The sequence below is a fragment of the Heteronotia binoei genome, chromosome 4 (assembly GCF_032191835.1).
Source record: "Heteronotia binoei isolate CCM8104 ecotype False Entrance Well chromosome 4, APGP_CSIRO_Hbin_v1, whole genome shotgun sequence".
Taxonomy (NCBI): domain Eukaryota; kingdom Metazoa; phylum Chordata; class Lepidosauria; order Squamata; family Gekkonidae; genus Heteronotia; species Heteronotia binoei.
Window position 1 is genome coordinate 62,748,076 of NC_083226.1, and position 24,504 is coordinate 62,772,579.

At 41.6% G+C, this 24,504-nt stretch overlaps 1 protein-coding gene across 2 annotated transcripts in view; it reads right to left on the bottom strand.

Annotated features, from left to right (window-relative positions):
• Nucleotides 1-24,504, bottom strand: part of KANK1 (KN motif and ankyrin repeat domains 1) — a 161,919-nt gene that overhangs the window by 123,069 nt on the left and 14,346 nt on the right. The window contains exons 1-2 of one of the 2 annotated variants that reach the window (XM_060237420.1): nucleotides 10,048-10,232; nucleotides 6,796-7,008 (exon numbers count right to left, since the gene is read on the bottom strand). The exons of the other annotated variant lie outside the window; for it this stretch is intronic. The gene's annotated coding sequence lies outside the window, so the exon portion shown is untranslated. Of the gene's footprint in view, nucleotides 1-6,795; nucleotides 7,009-10,047; nucleotides 10,233-24,504 lie in introns of those variants that run through there. 2 annotated transcript variants of the gene reach the window in all.

Genomic DNA, 24,504 nt, shown 5'->3' on the forward strand with positions numbered 1-24,504 from the left:
TTTTCTCTTCAAGGCCTGAAAACTCCTCCAGAGTTTATCTGAATGCTTGAGCATGGAATATAAAGATACTGTTATGAACAACACTACTATCTCAGGATATCTCCTGGTTAGTCATCATCATCAGGCCAGACTCTTCATTTGTGTGTCTGCAACATTTGGTCCCTTTAGATTTATTCACACTGAACTTCATTTGCTCATTTTCATTGCTCATATGAGTATTTATAATCAATCCTTCATTTATAATGATGTGGAAAAAATCTTAATTAAATAAATTTGGACATCATGGATTTCTTTAACAGTATTCTCTGACTTCTCACTGCATTTTCAGTAAAGTACATTCCCAAATGATGATTTCTTCAAACGCACTGTATCAGTATAGGTTTGAGTTTACTGGGTTTATATCCCACCCTCCCCCCCAAAGCAGGCTCAGTATTAAAATACTTCTTTAAAAACCTGACGTATACGCCTTTACATTGCAGCAATGTATGCCTTCCTTAAAGTTTTTCATGTACACCTGCTTATGAAAATGAAATTGTTAATGACTGTCATATCCTTGTTTCTTTGGGAGAAATGTGCTCTGCAGAGTTTTTCCAACATGGCTATCAATCTCTTCAAGGAAAGCAGAAAGGTTCATAGCAAGAACAGAAAGAGAAGGAAGAACACCATAAACTGGGTTCACTATGGGAATAGTTTTAAGTAAGTTAGCAAGTGAACCTCAATTACAAATAATGAAGAATGAGGTTTTGGCGTAAACCTGATTAGCCAGTAATAATTGTTCAGGAATACCATCAATAAATACCATTAGCTAGTGCATAAAACCGTATGACCTAGCCATAATGGAATGCAAGCAAGATTAAAATTCTTAACAAGCCAGTGGACACTAATGCTTTAAATTGCTGTCCTTGTCTTGTAGTTAAGCTCCTATTTGTTTTAACACTACAGAGGTTCAACCACATTTCCCCTTTCTCTAAAAATGCTTAAGAGAATAAGGGGGGAGGGGAGAGACTGAAAGCAAAATGAATTGTTTTTCCTTTGGTGAATCTTTGATATGCTCAAATTTCGCTGAGCTTGAGTGGGTAAGCCAATTCCTCTCCACAGTACAAGACAAAGAAAGGATAAGTTTAAAGGGTATGCTACTCATTGTGTCATAACACTACCCGTACCCCCGCACACACACACATAAAAGGAAAAGAGTCTTTTCATCATCTTTTAAGGGGAAAACTGAGTTTTTAAGTTTTTAACAATCTTGAACACAGGCATTCTTTGATAATAGCTAAGAAATATACTTTAAGCTATGTACCTCTCTCACTGTTACTTTTTTGAGCATTTCATATGTAACTCACTCTCTTCCAGAGTTTCTTAAATGTCTGCTTTAAATGGAGTCAAAAAATCAAGAACTACAGCTCAGTATAGCCAGATTGTTTCACTCAGCAGAGATTCCTCAAGCATGCATTCATAACATTTCTTTTAGTAACCTATAATATGAATTAATACACAATCATTTCTAATAAAGGTTCACCTAGAGGGCAAGACTGAACCACAGTATAAATGGAACTCTCAGATTTCACCTCCTTTCTATGGACAAGGATGTTCCCAACACCAGAGTGCAACAGTCAGAATGCTCTAGGATTGATATTTGAAACACTGATAATTAAGCAGATTCCTTCCTGATTTAGATTAAGATTTAAGAGAAATTCCTACAACTGATGCAGCACACAAATGCTTTATACTAAGAGCAACAATTTTTAAATCATTAATTGCAGCAACCTTTCATTCAAAAAGTACCACAAGATATTCTGAAAACCAATTAAACAAGAAAACCATTTAAGGGGTGTGGTCACACGTCACATTAAAAGTGGGCGTGTAGCGCTCAAATTTGAACCGCTGAATATTGATTGGATGCAGGGCCGATCAGACAAGCATCCAGTAATGCAACTCATCCTGTTGTTGAGCAATCAGACATCCAATACTATCATGCTCTTTTCTTGGCGCATGTGGGATCAGATGGTGATTCCTTGAACATGCGCCCAATTGTTTGGAGGTGGGAAATCAAACGCTGCTTCAGAGGCGGGGGGAAGGGGGGAAAGTTTCTGGAATTAATGTTGCCAATTCAAACCAGGGGACTGCCAGGAACTACTTCCCTGGAAATTGGCAATGACAACGATAACTGGAAATCCTCCACATTGAAAAAAAAAGATTTTTTTCCTGTTCTGAATAGTGGGATAACATTTTCCCCCTCCCCCTCTGATCCTGTGTTGATCGGAGAAGCAAAAGCGTCACCTCAGATTCCCGGATGATCTGGCAATGTGCATGTCTGCTGGGGCTTTTCAAAAAAAAAAAAAGTGGGAGGGACGGTAAACATTCCAAGGGGCAGTATCGCACGTGAGCTGTCCAAACAGGAAAAAACCCATCATGTGCCGCTTCTGTGAAAAAGGGCCGCACTTTCTGCGCTATCAAATTAACGCAGCATTGATCTGCAACAAGCTGGGATGACCCCAGAAGATGCTCAAATGCCAGATGTGGATGTCTGGACAAACATATTTAATCTGTCAGCGAGACGGAGCTGTGTCGCCACTAATGGTACGTCTGAACGCACCCAAGAACATCAATGCACAGTTCCCTTTCTTTTTAATTATATTTCCCCATCGCACCACTCAAAAGTCAGAAGTAACATTTATTGTTTTAGACAAAGAAGAAAACAAAACACTGTTTGTTCCAAGGACTATTAGAATACCATGTAGCAGGTATGTTCCCTGCTTCCTGCTGCCAAAGAACTTGATAGGCCAATGGAAAACTAAATTACAGTTTGTGGATACAATGTAAGCAATGCTTTCTTGCTGGTCATGTTTTTGAAAAATGGCCTTTTGATGGATGATCATGACAAGAAAACTGCAACCGTGTCTAGAAACCAGGTCTTCCATGTTGCATTTTTCCAGTTGTAGCTGAGTTCCCTTTCAAAATTCTGATCCCATTAGAGCACCTTTGGTTGTAGGACATCTTAAAAGCTGTTTTCAGTTAACAAAGTTGTTGCGGTGGATAGGTTTATCTATGCCACTTTCCCCATGTGAACTGAGAAGGTGAAGTAACAAACACTGCAGACTGACGACTGTGATAGTAAATATCACCTAAAAAACTGTTTACAATAAACTTATCTTGATGCTGAATCAGGTGGCAACAGAGAAGCCCACCTGAAATATGTCCATTGCTGCTAATAAAATATGCTCTTATCTGGATTTCTGAGCTATAAATTTGTGTCAGATATAAATTGCAAGGTGTGTCTGGATAACCACAGTAGTACCTAGGTTAGAGCACAAGTATTCATATGTAGCAGTCTATCCTGAAAGTAAAACTGGAATATGTATCTGCAATAAATGCCGCTTTTTATATGCTTGATATGGGCTGCTTCATGCTTCCATCGGCAGATGTGAGTTGCACCCTATGAAATCTTATGCTGTGTTGAAATAAGTCTAAAAAGGTACTATTGTACTTCAGATTAAAAACTCAAGGACCCTCAAACTTGAGCACTCCCCAAAATAGAAACAATGCAGCTGAAAGCAAATACTTGCAAATACTGTAGGTGATTTAGTTTGTTTGCTATGAAAGTGCAGAGATTTTGGATTGTAATATGAAACCTGGGCCTAAAAAAGCTGTACGTACATAATGATATCAACTGGATATTGGTTGGAGCTGTTTATTATGAAAAGATCTACATGAACCCATGCAAGGGTGTGCTTTTTTGTCTTGATGTAATTAATTGGCCTTGCAAAGAACAAGTCTGTTAGCTATGACATCTTTAATTCTGTATACCTCAGACATCAAGAGATGAACTGGACCCAGAACTTATTAGGAAATTCTCAGCCAGTCACCGATCTGGGCTGGTACTGGTGCTTACGCATTACTACTGTCTATGGCACTGCAGGGGAGGGAAGGTGACAGAGCTTCTGGAGGCTGAAGATCAGCAGCAGTTTATCTCAGAGCTGGACAAGTGCATCCAGCTATTACAAGACCTAGCCATATACAGCCAACCACAGCAACAGCAGGGGCTGCATGGGCAGTGACGTGGCAAAGGCAAGACCTAGCTATGGCACAACAAGAAAGCTAAGGTCCTGGCTCTGCCTTAGCACCGGGCTTGCCATGTACTACACCACTCCCCAGAATGTCAGCAATGGTTGGCCACCTGAAGCCAGGTCTCAATAAGGACCTGGTGTAGCTGCCAAATATTCCTGTCTAGCTCTGACAGAAATTAACATCAGCCTTTGGTACGGCTCACATGGTAACAACTAGGGCTTTTTCTGAGCAGGAACACACAGGAATGAAGTTCAGGTTGACTTGGCACCAGGGAGTGTGGCCTAATATGCAAATGAGTTCCAGATGGGCTTTTTCTACAAAAAAGTCCTGGCAACCATAAATAACACTCATTTGGCAGTGCCACACATTTCCAGCTCCAGGCTGGTTGGCTGCTACAAGCCTCTCTTCCAGGTTCTCTGCTCCTGAGTTAGCAAGTGACATGGCATCACAGCTTCATCAGTTTTGAGCTACAATCAGGTTTGTACCTCTACGCCTTGGAGACCCCTGGGTATCTTGTGTTCATCTCCAGAAGGCGAATGGGGGCCATGGAGCCTTCAGTAAGATACCCATTGTTACTACTGCAAAGCCCACATGGCTGAGCTTGCTTCATGGCTCTTACTAATATCCCAGTCCACTTCTTTGGAGATCCATCACTTTCATACCCTTGTGAACATGAAAGTGAGCTTCTGAGCTCACCAGTTTGAATCTACAAGATGATTTTTATGTCCTTGTTAAATACTACCACTGGCTACTTAATTACTTAGAAAATGTATGTGCTGTCTCTTCAGAAGCATGATCAAAGTATATCACAAAGTTAAATATGAGAAAGCATTAAAACAGCATCACATTATGAACAAACCATAAAAACCGAGTCATCAAAACTAGCCTGAGTACAAGGAAAGCATAAATATATTTAGTTCCTGAAAATAATATTTGTAAGATGGCCCTTGGGCTACTAGCAAACTGTAAAACAATTTTTGAAAGATAAAATTCTTCAGAAAAAAGGGTCAAAAGAAATGTTCTGACTTAGCATCTATAAAAGAGTAAAGGGGGGCATACAACAGGTGTGGTATCAATGCTGAAAAAACCTTTAGTGGCTACCTATCCTTCTACAGGCAGGGGCACAGAGAGAAAGGTCTAAGAAAAAGATCTTCACTGGAATGCTGTACAGAATGGGAGAAGTACACTGGCCCCAAGACAATAAGGGCCCTAAAGGTTAAAAACAGCATTTTAAACTGAGCCTGTAAACAGTATGGTATGATACAATTTCTGTATTCAGTCCCAGACAGTAGTATAATTATTGCATTTTATGCCAATTGAATTTTCAGACAGTATTCAAAGGTAGACCCACACAAAGAACATTGCAGTAATCTAACTAGATGTGAACAGAACATGGATCACTGTGGCCAAATCATGCTTTTAGAGCAACAGCTACAGATGGTGTATCTGCCAAAACTGATAAAAGGCACTTCATGCCACAGAAGAGAACTAAGGCTCCAACCACAGACTGGGATCCAGCAGCACTCCCAAGTATAAACCTGTGGAACCTCATTCCCCTGCCCAACAGAATGACTCCTCAGTCCTCGAGCAGCTTTATCACTTACCAACTGCACCTCAGTCTTGTTGGGAGTGAGCTTCCATTTACTGGCCTGCATCCATCCCATTACATTCTTTGACCCCTAGCTGTTTTCTTTGAATTTGTACCCTGCTCTTTCCCATTGTTTGGACTTAATGGCACAGTGAAAGGAATTACAGAGAATGATTTATTGCCCTAGGTATGGGAAGCAAAACTGTATAAAAACAATCTATTTTAGGTTAAATGATGAAGACCTGCATCACCATGATTATTTTTAAGACCCAGGCATACCACACAACTGGTAGCAATGTTGCTAAGAGAACCCAGCAGCAAACACTCCTTAGGGAGCTCAAAGTAACACACATTAATCATCTAGTGGTGCTTATTTAGACTTAACCTGCCTGACCCCAAAAGCTCACAGCATGTGCTTTACACACTTCCCCTACATACATTCTCCTCAAAACAAATACAGTTTGCATTTGTAACTAGGCAGAGTTACTCCAGTCTAAGTTAACAGGCTTGGACTGGAGTAACTCTGGATAGGGCTGCAGTGCTATTGTGTTTCCTAGCTCAAGAGGCAGCTGGATGCTTGCCTACAGAACATTTCAGGTGGGTAGTAATATTCGTCTGCAGTAGAAGAGCAAGATTAGAGTGCTGTGGCACTTCAGAGACCAACAAGATTTTCAGAGTAAGAGCTTTGATTCTAAAAAGCTTCTGCCTGGGAAATCTTGCTGATCTTTATGGGGCTAAAAGACTCTGATCTTGCATATAGAATGGTACCGTCTTTAGCTTGAGCCCATATTACTGAGCAACCACAGATATGCTAAAATGGAAAACTCAAAGCAACCTAAAAACAAAATTTGCAGGTACCATAGAATGACATGAATTTCAAAGTCATCTTCACTTGACCAACTCCATAGTAGCCTGAAGGCTAAAAATTCTCCTTTTTCTGCTTTGTCAGAAACCTGACTGTGCTGGTATGTAAAGTGTGAAATTCTTATCAATCATTCCAGCAGATACAGTATCTCCCCTTTAAAACTTGAGCTACAGTTATATACTTTAGGCAGAATTTCTTTCATCTTGCCGGTAGAAGTCTGCAAAGTAGCTTTTACAGGGAAGCACAACTTTCAAAATTTGTTTTAAAAACTCACTGTGATAAGAATCTTCAATCCGTCCTCTCATTGACTGAACGACAAGTCTGCCAGCCAAACTCGCCTGATTAATTTTTCAATTGTTTGAGAGAAAACAGTGGGTATCTTGTTTGTAGTTCTTTCCAAATCCTTTGAAGCATATGTACACGTCTGGGGACTAAGCTTGCTGTGTTGGTTTGACTGGCTCACCTTTTTTTCTCCTATTGCAGTCATCTATGTTTGAAAATTACCAAACAGAAGGTGAATCAATGCAAACATTTAGAAACCTCGTATGGCCTAAAATCCTAGTTAGTCAGTGAGGGGGAATTGCTTGTAATCTTGTATGTTTTGGCTATTTTTATCAGGGTTGGCTATTTTTATCAGCGACTGTAGGCTTTCCACATTGTAATTTACAAACTCCTTTAACAAACTGACTTCTAACTTTTGGTTATAATTTTGGGTGCAGGAAGGTAATAATGCTGACAGCTACTTCTATCTTCTGATCATGTGTGTCACATTTGGTCCCAAGTCAAAACTAAGATATTATGGTTCCTTCCACAGGAAAAATAGAAAATGTTTTCAAGGTACCTAAATATCAAGATGGAGGCAGTTACTATAGGTTTCAAAGATGACTGAGGCAGGATCACTCATAAGGCACACCTGAGTCAAGAATTTAGGCTGGAAACACATTAAGTTCTTCACTAACACTATCAAGCACTAGGGAAAAAAATTCAGTATGTTTTTAAAAGGGGGAGACAACAATAATAGGAACTGGTCAGTCCACATGTTATTCAAAGTGGTTTAAGAACACCAGATCATTCCTGGTTGGAGTACAGCAACATGCTCTGTATGGGGCTACCTCTAACCACTTTTAACTTTATTAAGCTCTATCTTGCCCACCCCCCATCCATTTGTCTGTTTCCTAAACTAAAAAGTCCTAGTCTGCTTAGCCTTTCCTCATGGGAGGAAGGTTGCCTTCTTCTAAACTTCTTTTGGCTCTAAAATATCCTTTTCAAGAAACCAGAGCTCTAACCAGTGCTCCAAATAAGGATGAGCCATAGAACTAAAAAGGATCATTACAACTTTTTAAAAACATTTTCAAACCCTTTCCTAATAATATCCCACCACAGAGTTTGCCTCTTTCACCACTTCTACATACTGAGTTGACATTTTCATCAAGTTATTCACTAGAACCTCAAGATCTCTTTCCCCTTCAAGGCCAAAGCCAGGAATGCTGCTGTCATTTTAAATGCAAACTATTTAAAAAAACTGCTAGCAGCAAGATGAGATATAGTTGTTTCCCCCTCCCTGCATCTTTTCAAGAGCCAAAACAACTGTGGAAGGGGGATACATTATTATATTTCTGTGGCAGGAATGTATGATTTGGGAATAGCCTAACATTTATTTTTGTAAGAAAATGTATACAAATCTAAATCCCTTGTTTAGGTTGATTTCTGCACTTTTGGACTGAGTAAGTAGCTGGCAATCCCCTTAACCAAGAAGTGTGCCATAAATTGTCCGAGACTTTTTGCTTGCTTTAAATGGCACTGCTGGATTGTATATTTTATGTCTTCAGAATCTTATCCAAAGAACCTGTATAATCCAGGCTACTAAATGTAGTCTCTTAGATCACACAACACACTGTTTTATTGTATTCCCTGGAGTGGTAACTTGACCTCTCTGGGAAGGTGGGTGGTATTTTATAGACTGAAATACTAGGAAGCCAACGTATAATGAGTTTGGAAATTTTCCATTTCTTTTGATCAACATCAGATAACTATAGCATGAACAGAAAGTTACTTTGACTGTTAAGGTTGACAGTTAAGGTTGTATGTTCAAAATAATACAAGTGTGTATAAGAAGTTTCACAGAACATTTCCATACTTAAATTTCCCCCAAAAACAGATATGGACAACAGTCAAACTGTGAAGCACTGTAACTAATTTTTATGCTATTTAACTGAAGATTCCTGCAATGCTTAAAGTAGATCCAACAAGCAGATGTACTGTATGAAAGGCACTGCCAGCAAACAACTTATGGCAGTTTTAGAGATGCTCTGGTTAAGGATCAATGAGCAAAGCTGATTTTTCACAAATTTAGTTTTTTGTTGCATAGGCATCAAAAAGGACAACAGTTTATGCAAGAAAGGAACAAAAAAAAATTGCTCTTCAAGCAATAGATCAATCCTACACTTTCCAAGTCAGCCTTCTACACACTGTGATTTCTTTTGGATTAAGCAAATAAAACTAAGATCTTTGCTTCTCAATGGAATTCACTCTCACGTGTGTGTGTGTTCATTCACTGGAGCCACCTTTCTTCTATGGAGCCTTGAGGCTTCATAGAAATATTTTGTATTCCAAGGCAAGCCTGAACAGTATTATATTGACATCTGCCACACACCAAGAAGCTGTAACAGCTCAAGCATCTACACCCAAAATTACTGTTTCATAATATTATCACTTACTGATAGAAGGTGCTACATTCACAAGACACAACATGTAGTGCCAATGTGGCACTTAGATTTTCAGGTTAAGACTATTCACCTGAATCTGAAAGTGTTAATGGGGAGGGGATGAGTAACAGCTGCAATAATTCACACTAACTTCACCATTGCCTGATGTCAGCTTTACATTACTTATTTATTAAAACATTTATATCTCCCCTTTCCTCTCCCCTTCCACTCCTAAAAGATGCCTACTGCTCAAAACCCCTGAAAAGCTCTGGTGAACAAGCAGGCCTTGCAGTGCCTCTGAAGATCTCCAAGAAGCTCTCCCTCCTTTGTTTCAGGGAACCCCCTTCACAGAGCAGGAGGCACAATAGAAAAGACCTGGGCTCTAGTCAATGCCAGATGGACAAACCTAAGTTGTGTGATAGCCAACAGATGGCTGCTTGTAGTTGGCACACAGGGACATAGGGAAAGAGGTGGTTCACCAAATATGTAGGTCCCAGGTCATGCAAGGTTTTAAAGGTCGTACCCAGCACCCTGAATTGAACTCAGACTGGCAACCAATGTAGCTCAGCAAGGTATATTTCCAGAGGTTAGTCAAAGCTGCCATATTCTGGACCAATTGCAGTTTCCAAGTTGTCTTTAAGGGTAGCCCCATACAGAGCATGTTGCTGCACTCCAACCATGCAGTTACAGAAGCATGAATCAGAGTAACCAGATGACTCCACCCCCATTCCCCATGCCAGCATATTAGACAGAAAAAAATCTGATAGGACAATTTGTCAGCCTGAAATAGTTTGTTTAAATTGTCATTCCCAGATACTTACACATTCCTGAAGTACTAAACGGAAGATTTTAGAAGCACTTGCCGTTATCACTCTTTATCTTCTTGCTTAAAATGCCAAGGAAGACCTTCCGTACAATGTTTAAAGCATACGTAGTTTCAATATATTCCCCCTTCTTCCCATTCCCAGATATAATTGCCAATCATGGGACTGATATTTACTGCATCCTATAACCATGAAATAAGAAAATGTTTGTTTCACACACAGATATCTCAAAAGTACTGTACATTACCCCCATTGTAACTCATTAAAATTAATAACAAATAATCAGATGCTTGATTTTTTTGATAGCTTATAGTTTCCTTTTTCACACTGCTGTTATTTGCCAGATAAGGCTGCAAACATATACCATGTTTGTATATGTTGTATGGCTTACTCTCCCACCCCTCACTCTCTAGTGATCACTGACAGTAATTTAAAACCCAGATAAAAACATTCCTGTGATACTAGCTGTGAACTCAATACAGAAATCAAGGCTGATCTCACAAAGCAAAAACTATTCCTAAAGTGTCACCAACAGCTTTGAAACAGATGTTTGCTTCACCCACTACACTTGCATTAACTGTGTTCGAAGTAGCAAACAGTTTGCTGGGTGAACACTACTTATGCAAATGGCCTTTTAAGACTGGCTTCCAGCTGTGGCCAATCCACTGAACAAACCATTCCATCAGACTATTATCTCCTCCCACCTAGCCAATGGAAAGCTCTCCCAAAAATCATGAGATGAGCAGTATGGAATTTCCGAGAAAAAGACATCACATAATCAGAAAATTTCTCCCAGACAGCATCAAACTCCAGCTCTCCATTAGAAGGGGCTAAATAAACATTAATCATGATTAGAGTCAGTGCTGGAGAGGACAGCAATAAAGCCTGGGCAAATGGTGGGCAAGGATCCAAGAGGACCACCTTAGATGGTAAGTTGGATTTCACCAAAGCAGCCAGACCTGCTTTACTGCGACCTTTAGAATGAGTTCTATAAGCAGGGAGATTAAAAACTTTAAAATTTGTCAGTCTAAAACTGTCTTCCGCCCATGTTTCCTGAAGGAAGACACAATCAAATGATTTCAAAAAGTCCAAAAAATCTGAGTCATCACTTTACGCTTCCACCCAGCTATGTTCCAGAAGACAATGTGGATATTCCTTGTGGCTTCCCTAGCTGGTAGTCAATCGATAATGGATATCCTTTCTAACACCCTGGTGTCATCAGTGAAAATACAGCCGTTATGCTGGGGTGCCCTTGAGCCAGTTAGAGAGGCTTCCATAGTCAGATCAATTAAGTCAGCCGATGGGGGACAAGGGGACAGGGGGTTGCCTGCAGGATCCAGGTTGATTGAAGGAACTGATTTCCCCGGCTCTAAAGACCTTTGCAGCTGCCACTTACTACATTCAAGTCGTACGAGGATCGCCTGTTGTTCTTTTGCTGGAAGGCTCCCAAATGACTGCAGAAGGTCATCTTCTATTGAAACATTAAGGGGACTATGCATCACATCCATAGAGGGCTGCACTGATGACTTATCCAACTCGGGGTTTGATTGGGACTGACCAGAGCATGCTCTGGATACCTTAAAACACATCGAAGCCTGATATTTTGCCGCTGAAGTTGATGCCTTCTTCAAAAGATGAGGGTTTCCCGACTCAATTCAGCATATATTGCTTGACTGTTCCTTTTATCATAATCTCCGTAAAGATTTATTTTGCAAGCTTTCTTTCTCCCCAGATTTGTCTATTCTGCCACCCTGTTATTATTCACTGAACGATTCTGAGGGGGAGGTTAGCAAGGCTGTGGCAAAACTTTTGGCTGACATCCTTAAATTTAAATCTGACCATGTATGAATGCATCTGTAAGCTTGGTTTCATTTTGATTTTATCTCCAATGCTTAAATTTTTATATTCTGTGTATTTTTATTTGCAACTGTTATGCCATTAAAGGTTTGGTATGGGTATGGGAAAGCTCTTCCCCACCATCCTGAGCCTCAGAAAACAGGACAGGGGAAAAGAGAAGCTAAAGATGACATTAACAGGCATTTCAGAATTAGTAACTGCAGTCTGCCCAGCCAGAAGCAGCAAGGCTGGCTATGGGAGATTAAGTGCAGAGGGTACATAAACCAGAGGAGATGAGCTTAGTTCAATACATAAGAAAATCCTGTTCTACCACCTGGCTGTAAGGAAGGACAGAGAGCAGGATGCTCCCTCTCCAGTAGGAGAGTTGCAGCATGGACCACATGCTCAGAGTTCCAACAGGGCCACAGATAGACGAGCACACTGGAACCCCAGTATAAGGTTTTAAGGAGGGTGCAAAGCGACAACTCCCCATGAGATCTGAGAAATACCAGCAAATAGGCTCACTCTCAATGGACAGCTTTGAGGGAATTAAAGGCCAGGAAGATACCAGCTAGATTTTAGGAAATACCTTTTTTACAGGAAGCAGGAGTGGAATTCTAGCAGGAGCTCCTTTGCATATTAGGCCACATACCACTGATGTAGCCAGTCCTCCTAGAGCTTACAAGGCTCTTTTTTTGTAAGGTCTTGGAGGATTGGCTACATCAGGGGTTTGTGGCCTAATATGCAAAGGAGATCCTGCTAGAATTCTACCCCTGACAGTAAGAGTTGTTCAACAGTGGAATCAGCTACCTAGGGAGGTGGTGAGCTCTCCCTCTCACTGATAGTCTTAAAGCAGTGGCTGAACAAACACTTGTCAGGGATGCTCTAGGCTTAGTTCTGCATTGAGAAGGGGGTTGGACCAGATGGCCTATAAGGTCCCTTCTGTGATTCTATGATTCTAAGAGGGAAAAGGAAATGCAAAGTATAAACTTTTAAATAGATAAAATAAATAGGTGTGTTCATATTAACTGCCAAAGAGCTGGCTTCTATCTAGTGGCAAACAGCCCCTGAAACTAGCAACTTAGTTTGCCCAAACTCATGCTGCAAAATCAGTTTTAATTAGTTTCTCCACCAAAGGAAATTAACACCACAGAAACTTTTCTAGAAAACGTAACAGAACATAAACTTGATTTTCCTAAAGCCACTACTTTGAGTATAACAAAGTATAAAATAAAAATAGAGAGAAAGATGGGTCATAGTTTGAGATTTTCATAAGGTTAAAAAAATAGATTATTTCCTATAAGGTTTTTTAAAATGCTCAGTTTTCAGTAAACCAGAAATAATACAGATTGTCATTGTGGTTACTTAGACTTTAAACTGCTACCAGGCCACCCAATCCTGAAGAAAAATGCATGGATCCAACAATCTCTTTGCACAGATGACCACAAAACCCAATCTGCCTTCACACAGAACCTCTAGTACAACAAAACACCACTGCTGATGCTGGGTTTTGTCAACATTCCAGTCACAGCTGTCACTGCTGATACACCAAGTATAATCAAAGTGTTGACAGCATGGTCACTGTGAATTTGGAGCAAAGGAATTTTAATGTTCCTTAATGACTGTGGCTGGTCTCCTTAACTGCATGGCACTTGCAGAGGTGGGGGTCTTAGACCAATGCTCCACAGGGTCTTTGTGGTGTTAAAAAAACACAACAATTTCCACTTTTTAAATGGACAAAGAAAGCTTCTAACTGAAATTAGCTGAAACTGATAGGTTCAGGTTTCTCTCTAGGAAATCTGTTGAAGACATTTGCTTCCCATTTGCAGGGTCAGTGGGGGTGGGGGAGAGGTAGGACCATTTGGCCTGAGTCTCAAGCCCAACACATTTTTTTGCCATCTGATGAATTTCCCAAATTAGTAAACGCATTGTGTGTTTACACAATTACAGCTAGGGCCAAAATATTGGACTTCTAATGTATTCTGTTGGCATATATGTAAATCTAATACTAACAGAGACACCAAGTTTTTCTAGTGCTTTCTCAACCAAAGGAAGTTAAAGCTGGCCATGCTGCCCTGAGATTTGTCACAGCCTGGGAAAGTGAGCAACATTCAACAGTTTAACAACCACCATCATGGGTGTAGTTAATTCATTTCATGGGCACCCATCTGTGCACCAACCACAATGCAAAAAGGAACATTTCCTACCATTGCCCCCCCCCAGTCGAAATAAGAGACAGACACAAAGTATTGGGTTTAAACCGGGCCGCTTTATTAAACTCAATTAACCTGTGAACTCGGCAGGGATAAGACCTAACCAGACAAGCCCCTGGGGTCACCCATGGACCCCGCCTTGTCCAAAGGGCGAGCAACCCTGCCCCCAGCACAAACCCGCCATATTCGGGTTGTAACTGAGCAGCCAGGCCTCCAGCCTTTCTCCACCTGGGCTAGCATCGATCCCCCATGGAAAGATCCGCCCCAGGTGAGGCTCACCGTGATCTGCATTCCCCGCACTGAGCCGTGTAGCCCATCTGCGGTTCATACAGACCACATGCACCAAAGGTGCTAGGCCATAGGTGCTCCCCTGAAACACTGTGGCCAACACATCCCCGGCCAGTGACCAACTTACAATCCACCTAAGAACCTGACACTATAAGGCAGTACAAGGTAGGCGAAAAACAACTCCACATGGGCCAATTATGCGGAGATGAAAAAATTCCTACCTGGCCCCCAACAAGGCGACTGGTTGAAACCTGTACTGCCAAGGGAGGGTGGGTGGGCAGAGAGCCAAGAAGACAGCCACACTCAGTCTGGGCGGGGCCAAGGCTTATATAGCCCTGGCGCCACGCCCCGCTCTAGCCCCGGATGAGCTGGGGCTGTCAATCACTGCTCCCGTTCTTCCGCGGGGGCAAAGGCGGCCCCCAGCCTGAACGCCGGCGATGCCGGCTTGGCTGGGAAGGGCCGAGCCTTTTCATCCTGAGATTGGTATTGCACCCACATGCATCCACACACTTCCTCTAGAAAAGTGAAGATCCCACAACACAACCAGAGTACTAGATACTTGTTATTTCTATATGTTTAAACAAAGGGCAAAGTGCTCTTCCTACTAATTTTTGTTAATTAAACACAGGACAAGGCATCATTGTATTGAAGTAGTAACATGAATATCCAAATAATATTCAAATTGGCAGCAAGAAGAGAAATAAAAATGACAAATACAGCATAATGAGAGAGCAAGCATGCAGCATATACAGAAATATTTGCACTTGTTCATGTCTAAATTGCAACAATCTCTTAATAATCTCTTGAGAGATTATCATAAAGTTTATCTACCATTATGGTATGTCTCCAGAATGGTGTTTAGTTTAATTACTTCTTGGTGAAGACCTTTTTTTAGAAAAAAATGCCGGTAGTCTCCTGCCACTCAATGGCTCAACTCATCTCTCAAATACCAACTGGATTAGACACAGCAGATTGGTGTATGAAATTAGACATATCAGATTTGTGTGAAAGGCAGAAATCACTCTGACAGGCCTCATAAGTATGACAGTACTGACAGGCCTCATAAATATGTCAGATAATATTTACATTCAGGCCAAAGTTGTGGTTTGGCAAAAGAGTTCATTCACCCCAATAGAGCTTTGATCCTTTGACAAATCATTTCCTGATACAAGTTTAAACAACAGGCAGGACTTTGGACACAGACCAGCTGTCACAGTTACCCTGGGAATTGGCACTGGGCTCACACAGAGAGGAAAAGTGAAGACACAGACCCAGTCTTCCTACCTCTACAAAATAAGAGTGTTAGCACTTAACCAAATCAGTGATTTACTTTTTAAAAAAAAAACTCCCCATAAAGGCACAAATACTCCCCTCTGCATCCTTCTTGTGGTGCTATAAAGTACACATTTCACAGGAAATTGGAAACCATTTTCTCCTCAGAGTTACAGGCAGTATGCCAGAAACACTGTTTTCATTAACTGAACAACAGCAGGCAAGCTAGAGGCCCACACTAAAGCAAATGAGATATATCACTGATTCCAGTTTGTGCTTGTTTTGTTTTGTTTTTAATTGTAAGGTATGCTTTTTAAACACAGTATCTCTTGGAAGATTTCTCAGGATCTGAAAAACATGATACATAAAAATTGATCTCAAATTCAGTGAAAAATCTTATATACACACAAAACTGCTCAACTGACATCTGAATATATTATAAGGTAAAGGTCTTGATCAGGTTCAAGGTCTTGGTTCTGACCTTCAAGGCCCTTAGCAGTCAGGGACCGACATACATTTGGGACCACCTGTCTCAGTGTGTCGATGGAAGAGTGTTACACTTAAGGAATAAGAACTTACTGGTGGTCCTTGTCCCAAAATCCAGCTGTCCTCAACTAGGGCCAGGGCTTTCATACCCTGTGGGATCTGTTACATCTCTGCAGGGCATGCAAGGCAGATATGTTACACCAGGCATTTGATTGAGGATGACAATGGGACAGTAAAAAAACTGGCACTCTCATACCGCCCCCAATCTCCGCAACCCCTCTCCAGGAGGTCTGCAGAAATCAAAATTATTTGCCATCTTGGAAATTGTACTGTTTTATCCATTGATTTATGTTCTATGTTTTTAAGACTGGTTTTAACTTAAATTTATTGTACATGCCTTATTGTAAGCCGCCCTGAGTCCTGATGCAAAGAAGTGTGGCCTAAAATCTAATTTATGAAATAAATAAACAGTGCTCCCCTGGCTTTACATTTTGCTGTCCCTACACACATGTGTGCACTAATGCAAAGTATTCACATTTCCTTGTCTTCCAGACTACCCCTCAGATATTTATTCTAGTGCCCCCATAATGCCAAGGTCTGCTATAATAACAATTCTCTAACTGGGATCCAGGGCAGGAATAAAAGGATAAGAAAATTATTATGCCAGCTTACTTGCTTTTTCTAAATTCTTGTGTGGTACAGTGGTTAAGAGCAGTGGACTCTAATCTAAAGAACTAGGTTTGATTATCCTCTCCTCCACATGAAGCCAGCTGTGTGACCTTGGGTCAGTCCCAGTTCTCTCAAAACTCTCTCGGCCCCACCTACCTCACAAGGTGACTGTTGTGGGGAGAGGAAGAGAAGGTGATTGTAAGCTACTCCAAGACTCCTTTGGGTACTGAAGAGCGGGGTATAAAACCAGCTCTTCTTGTGGAGCCTCTTACAGCTCCAATTTCTCTAGCAGTTTAGAAGCAAGGGGCTAGTGTTCTGGTTTTTAAAAGGCTTTTAAATAAATTTGAAAAGGGCTTTAATGAAAGAGGGAGATTCATACACTTTGTACAAGCAAAGCACTTATTCACTGGATTTTCCTGAACTCCCTTGTTGTGGGTGGCAGAGAACAACATTCCTAACTCCCACCAGCAGTATATTCGTTAGCATCCAGTTATTTCTAATTAAAGAAAAAAAATGTGCAACTCTACAGCAACCAGACACCTCCAAAGATATTATGTCAATTCAGTATAAAAGGAATACAACATATAGAGATACTTATATGCACATAATAAGAGATTCTAGGCAACAAAATAATGAAGCAATTGTGATACAGAGACAAATATCACAAAATGACACTGTAAAATACTGAATAGTAGACAGAAGATGTCATTCACAGATTGTCACAAAGCCTTCAAAAGGAACTGATCAAACATACACTCACACCTTGAATAAGGTGGAGTTTCTTGAACACAGCTGATATTACTCAAAATCTTCTGTAACAGTACAAGTGAAGTGCCATACATTGAAAGACAGAACAGAAGCTCTACTTTTCCATTTTGGTCCATTGTACAGATTTTTTTCCCGGTTAATTTAAAAACTGTATTTTTTTTGTATACTGTTTTACGTCACTATTAGCATTAAAAAGCAACTCAGTATAAGCAGTCACTTTCATAGAGACACAAGCTCTTTCCCCCAGGCAAGTCATGTGACTATCCCATGCCGGCAGGCCCAGCCAAGTCACATGACAACAGCTACCTCACCTTCCAGGCCAGCCACAATGCCATAGCCTAGCCAGGCCTCTCTCTGTCAGGAGGTGTGGTGGGACGAAGCAAGGCAGGATCCTTTCCAGGGCCATTTTGGGCTCCTCTGCTATAATAAACTGCTATTTCATGCATTACCTAAAAGAAGATCAGGTTTGCATGCGTGCTTTACCCAAGAGATCTGTTAGACTGAATCCTCCCTCAAAAAGGGCTTCCTGCCCAGATTAGCAAAGACATACCAGAATCTCTTATCTAGGCAGTATTCTGGAATATGCAGCTGGAATAATTGATGGTAAAAATTATGGAAAAGGTTCTTGCTAACAGATTAGGACATTATATAGATTTTGAGACAGATTTTTCTCTTATGCAAAAGCTTCTAAGGGGGTTGGTTTTGTTATTTTAAAAAGTCATTATGGGAGGAAGAGCCTGGTGTTGGGAAATCATCTTGTTTTCCAAATGTTTATCACACAGAAATCAGTAGTGTTGGGAAATTCTCTAAAGCACCTTCTGATATATTTAGTGAGAAGGACAAAATGTATGGTGGGGCATTACAACAGTTAGCCTTGGGAGTATTTTTGTTTATTTCATTCCACCCTATCTTTCTTCCATTATGGAATTCAGTGTGGTCTGCCTGAACTCCCCTGTCCAATTATTAACCAGACTCATATCTATTTAGCTCAAGCTAAATAAACCCATTATTGGGCCCTGCAACCGTATGCAGGGGCCAATAATGGATTAAAGCAAGCAGTTTTATGATTAGGCCTCACAAACTATGTCCTAGGAAAAGATGCAACAGTGTAATTCCATGACAAACTGCTTACATCAGCAGCCTCTGTGTATAGTGCTGGCTACCCAATTTCAAAAAGAGTATCTTAAGAGCTAGAAAAGATGCAGAATATGGCAAAATGATAGAACACCTTCTTTATGATAAAAGACTAAAGAATTTGGTGATTTTCAATTTAGAAAAAAAAAAAAACCAAGATGGATGTGAGAGGAATGTGATTAGAGGTTTATACAATTATACACAGTATGGAGAAATCCCAGAAAGTAAACTACTTCTTCTCCTGAAATATTAGAACTCGTGTGTATTTAGTGAAAAAAATTAACTTGCAGAATTCACTTTCAAAGGATTTCATCATGATTGCTTGCTTAGGTGGCTTCTTAGGGGGATTAGACAGATTTTATTTATTTAAAACATTTTTATGTCACCTCTTCACCCAAATGGGGTTCCCAAGGTGATGCATGTCAAATCATTAAAATGTCAAGACATTAAAACTGAGTGTAAAAAAATAAGTATACATCAACATTTAAGCAATGCAATAAAACATATAAACACATATTACCAGCACCTCCAAGGAGAAGGCCAATAACTGTGGAGAACTGCCAAACAAAACAGAAAAGTCTTTACTCACTGGCAGAAGATCCTTGATGCACACTACTTGTCATTCCTCTCCAAGAGGTTGAGGAACCATTCACAAGCATGCTTTGGGTGTCATTTGTCAACCAGTTACAGATCCACCTAACAGTAACAGAATCCAAACCATATTTTACCAACTTGTCAACAAGGATAATATGTGGAACCTTATCAAAAGCCTTACTGAAATCAACATAAATGATGTCTACAACATCCCCTGATCCAGCAAGGTAGTCACTTTCTCAAAAAAATGAGATCAGGTTAGTCTGACATGACTTGTTCTTGAGAAACCCATGCTGGCTCTTAGTAATCAAAGCCATCCTTTCTAAATGTTCCAGGACTGACTGTTTGATTATTTGTTCTAAAACTTTTCCAGGTACAGACGTCAAGCTGACGGGTCGGTAGATGCCTGGATCTTCCTTTTTCCCCTTCTTGAAAATGGGAACATTCACCCACCTCCGATCTTCCGGCATCTCTCCTGTTCTGCAAGAATTCTTGAAAATAATAGCCAGAGGCTCAGAAATTACATCCACAAGCTCTTTTACAACCCTTGGATGCAGTTCATCTGCCCCTGAGGACTTAGTTTCATTTAAACCAACGACCATTGGATACTTACCGTGAGGGATCCTTCTCCTCTGAGGACAGGAGGACATCTTGAGGGTGACTCCTAATCTACTTGCAGGGAGGCAGGACTTTAAGTTTCACTTCCTGTTCTGGCTAGGAGTCACCCATCCCTCAGTTCGGGTACTCCGAGAAGCAGTAACTCATTGCAAAAAAGACTTGTATAAAACTATTAACAACACTCAACAAGAAGGAAACATTCCAGTACAGGAAAAGAATAAGAACAGCATTTTCTCTTGAAACGTAGAGCTTCAACAAACCATTACTGGTACCATGCTAACCCTGTACTAAGGTCACGTACCCCATTGCTAAGGTAAATATCCATACTTTAGCCTTAGGCACTTCCTAACTCTCTAGTGTCTATAGCTAATTTTCACAGAAGAACACAGATGAATTTTGGAACAGGTGCCTGGAGAAGGAGAACAAACCCTGGGCGGGCCAAGATGTCCTCCTGTCCTCAGAGAAGGACCCCTCATGGTAAGTATCCAATGGTCGTTCTCCCTCTGAGGCAGGAGGACATTTTGTGGGACATCCCAAAGCAGTGTCCCAATTTAGGGTGTGGAAATGTTGCCCTCCTCCTCCAGTATCTGCTGCAGCATTCGACGGCCAAAAGCCGCATCCGCTGATGAGTAGGTATTTATCTTATAATGTCTTACAAATGTGGATAGGGATGACCAGGTGGCAGCCCTACAGACTTTTTGAACAGAAGTTCTCCTATGAAATGCAGCATTGGTGGCTGCACTATGGACAGAGTGGGCTGTTATACCCTTGAGCACTGGAACGTTCTGGATTTTATATGCCTCAACAATGCAAAGCCTAATAGCCTTACTAATAGCAGCAGCCGACATTTTCTTCCCCATATAAGGGGGAGAAACATTTATGAATAGAATATCTGTCTTGTGTATTTCCTCAATTCGAACAATGTAACATTTGAGTGCACGCCTCATGTCCAATGTATGCCACATCTTTTGCTTTGGGTGCAAAGGACATGGACAGAAGGATGATAAGTATATCTCCTGCTCTAGATGAAAAGCAGATGAAACTTTGGGTCTGAAAGTAGGGTCTGTCCAAAGCACAACCTTGTCCTTATGAAAAACACATAACTCAGATTTGATAGACAAGGCTCCTAGCTCTGATACCAGTCGAGCCGATGTAATTGCTGTAAAGAAGAGTGCTTTCATCCGAAGATGATTCAAGAAAGATTCCCGAATGGGCTTGAATGGATGGTTAAGGCCACAAGAACTGTACTGAGGCGCCATGTAGGAAACTTATGCACTTGTGGTGGTTGGGACAATGTCGCACCCCCAAGAAAACGCAATACATGAGGATGCTTAGATAGGGACATCTTGACAAACCTTGGTAAAACTGATGCTAAAGCTGCCACTTGCCTCTTCAAAGTGGTGGCCCAAAGACCCAAGGTAAGGCCCTCCTGAAGAAAGTTCAGAACATTTTTCAATTTTGGTCTCAGTTAATCCCCTACGGCAACCCCATCGAACGAACGCCTTCCAGGTAACATTGTAGATCCGTTGGGTAGAGGGTCTTCTAGAAGCGACTATGGTTTCTGTTACTGAATTAGAATATCCTAAGCCTAACAACTTTTCCCTCTCAATTTTCAAATTGTTAAGTGTAGCCACTCTGGATGTGGGTGTACTATGGAACCCTGCCGAAGTAGGTCTTCCTGAATCGAAAATGTCATTGGAGTTTCCAGAGACAACACTACTAGATCTGCAAACCAAGGGTGTCGTGGCCAGTGGGGTGCAACTAGTATCACATCAGCCCTCCTCTCCCTGATTTTTAGGATCAGTCTGGGTATAGGAGAAATGGGTGGAAATGCGTATAGCAGCTCCCTCAGCCACAGGATTGTTAAAGCATCTGTTGCTTCTGCCATCTGACAATAGTACCTTGTGAAGAACCGCTTCAGCTGATAGTTTGTGCTGGAGGCAAACAGATCTACTTGAGGACAACCAAAATGTTTCACAATCTGTCTGAACACTCTGGGGTTGAGAGACCATTCCGACTGCTTGATCTCCTGGCAACTCAACCAGTCCGCTCTGATGTTGTCCTCTCCCCTGATATGTTCGGCCCGGATCAACGCCAGGTGCACTTGGGCCCAAGAAAATAGCATGGACGATTCCTTATGTAGACCCTCTGACCTGGAGCCCCCCTGTTTATATATGCCTTCACAGCAACATTGTTGGTCCGTATGAGAACATGAGCCACCTTGTCAGAGAATTGAACCAGTGCTAGTCGAACAGCCCGCAGCTCTAGGATGTTGATAGGAAGACTGGTTTCCTTCCAAGACCACTTCCCTTGAATTGAGGAATTTTGAAGGGTAGCCCCTCATCCCAAGAGACTGGCATCTGTAAAGATCTGAAGGTGCTCCGCAATCCAAAATACTTTCCCCTTGGACAAGTTCGATGTCTTCATCCACCATACTAGACTGTGTTTGACTGGGAGAGGAACCCAATTAGGCATATCTACCTTCTGAGAAATCTTGGTTTGGTATGGGAGAAGGAACCCTTGAAGTTTTCTGGAGTGGAACCTGCCCCATTGAATGGTGTCAATCATGGAAATCAGTAGACCCTGCAGCGCAAAGACATTAGGGAAGAGTGTCTGCTGAGGATGACCGACCTTGCTGCCTCTCTGATACATGCAGCCTTCTGGCTCAGAAGGTACATGGTGTCATCATCATATCCAGGATTACCCCCAGATGCTCCAGACGGTGGGTCAGGGATAAGGAACTCTTCTGAAGATTCACCAGGAAACCTAAGAACTGAAGGCAATCAAGTCTCTTGAGTGTTCTGTTTGGCCCTTTCCAGAGATGGGGCACGACTCAAGGTGTCGTCCAGATACGGATGTATATGGATGCCCTTCTCTCTCAGCATGACTACCGGTGTCACCAGAAGTTTCGTAAACACCCTTGGAGCTGAAGCCAGACCAAAGGGAAGGGCTCAAAACTGAAAATGTTGATCTCTGTAACAAAATCGTAGAAACCTCCGATGCCCCACAAAGATTGGAACATGCAGATACGCTTCTGTGAGATCTATTGAAGTCAGGAGATCTTGAGGTTGGAGGGCTTCTGCTATGACTCTCAGCGTTTCCATCCTGTGTCTTGTAACTACAAATCTGTTGGCATACTTAGATCCAATATAGCACGCCAGTCCCCAGTTCTCTTTGGGACTGTGAAAAAATAGAAGAAGAAGATATTGGATTTATATCCCGCCCTCCACTCCGAAGAGTCTCAGAGCGGCTCACAATCTCCTTTACCTTCCTCCCCCACAACAGACACCCTGTGAGGTGGGTGGGGCTAAGAGAGCTCTTACAGCAGCTGCCCTTTCAAGGACAACCTCTGCCAGGGCTATGGCTAACCCAAGGCCATTCCAGCAGGTGCAAGTGGAGGAGTGGGGAATCAAACCCGGTTCTCCCAGATAAGAGTCCACACACTTAACCACTACACCAAACTGGCTCTCTAGGAATCTAGAGTAGATTCCTTGTTGTCTTTCCAAGATTGGAACACTTTCTATGGCTCCAATGTCAAGAAGGTGTTGAATAGCTTGCAAAGTTCACTGTGTCTTCTCTGACTTTCTGTGAATTGGGAAAGGAACAAATCGAGGAGGTGGGAAGGACACAAAATCGATTTTGTAGCCATTGGAGATGACTTCTTGGCACCACCTGTCTGCTGGAGACATCATCCACTGTGAGGCGAAGCACTAAAGTCTTGCTCCAACCAGCAACGGAAGGCAGTCATGCCTTATTGGACATAGGTTCTCTGTCCTGTCTGGTGGATTGCTTGTTGCCTGATTTTCCAAATCTGTTTGGGCAGCTTTGCCTACAAAAAGAGTTCTTCTGATTCCACGATGATCTCCGGGAGTCCTGATTTGCTCTAGGAAGAGTGTGTTGGGTCCAAAAGGACAATGAAAAGGACTGTCTTCTGTCTTGTCTGCGCAGAAATTTTGGCATGGCCTTTTTCTTGTCCTTGGTTTCCACAAGGATCTTGTCCAGATCCTCCCCAAACAGCCTACCTATGTGAAAAGGATAAGCCATAACGATATTCTTGGAATAAGAATCAGCTGACCAATCTCTAAGCCACACTGTAAGTCTAGCCGCAGTAGTGGACAAAATAACGCAAGAAACAAACACCAGTGAATCCAAGGTTGAATCCGTTAGAAAGGAAATAGCCTTTAGGATCCTATTTGCCCCATCAAGAGCCTTAGAATTGTCATCTGGTAACATCTGGATCAATTTTCTCATCCAAACGATGCTGGGCCCATGCAACCATGGACCCCACAGCCGATGCCTTTAGAATCATGGCTGCACCCTCATGGACTTTGCGTAATGTAAAATCTGCTTTCTTATCTAGGCTATCCTTTAAGGAACCATGCCCATCTTCTGACACTAGGCCAGAGCTTTGCAATACCATAATAGGCCCATCTACCAGGGGAACTTTTAAAAATTGGTCTGTGAAAGAATAAAGATGGTATAATGTTTTCAAGAACCCAGGGTACTGTTTACTGGCAAATGGTTTCTTCCATTCTGCCCTCATCTGCCTTTCAAAATATGATGGAAAGGGAAATGC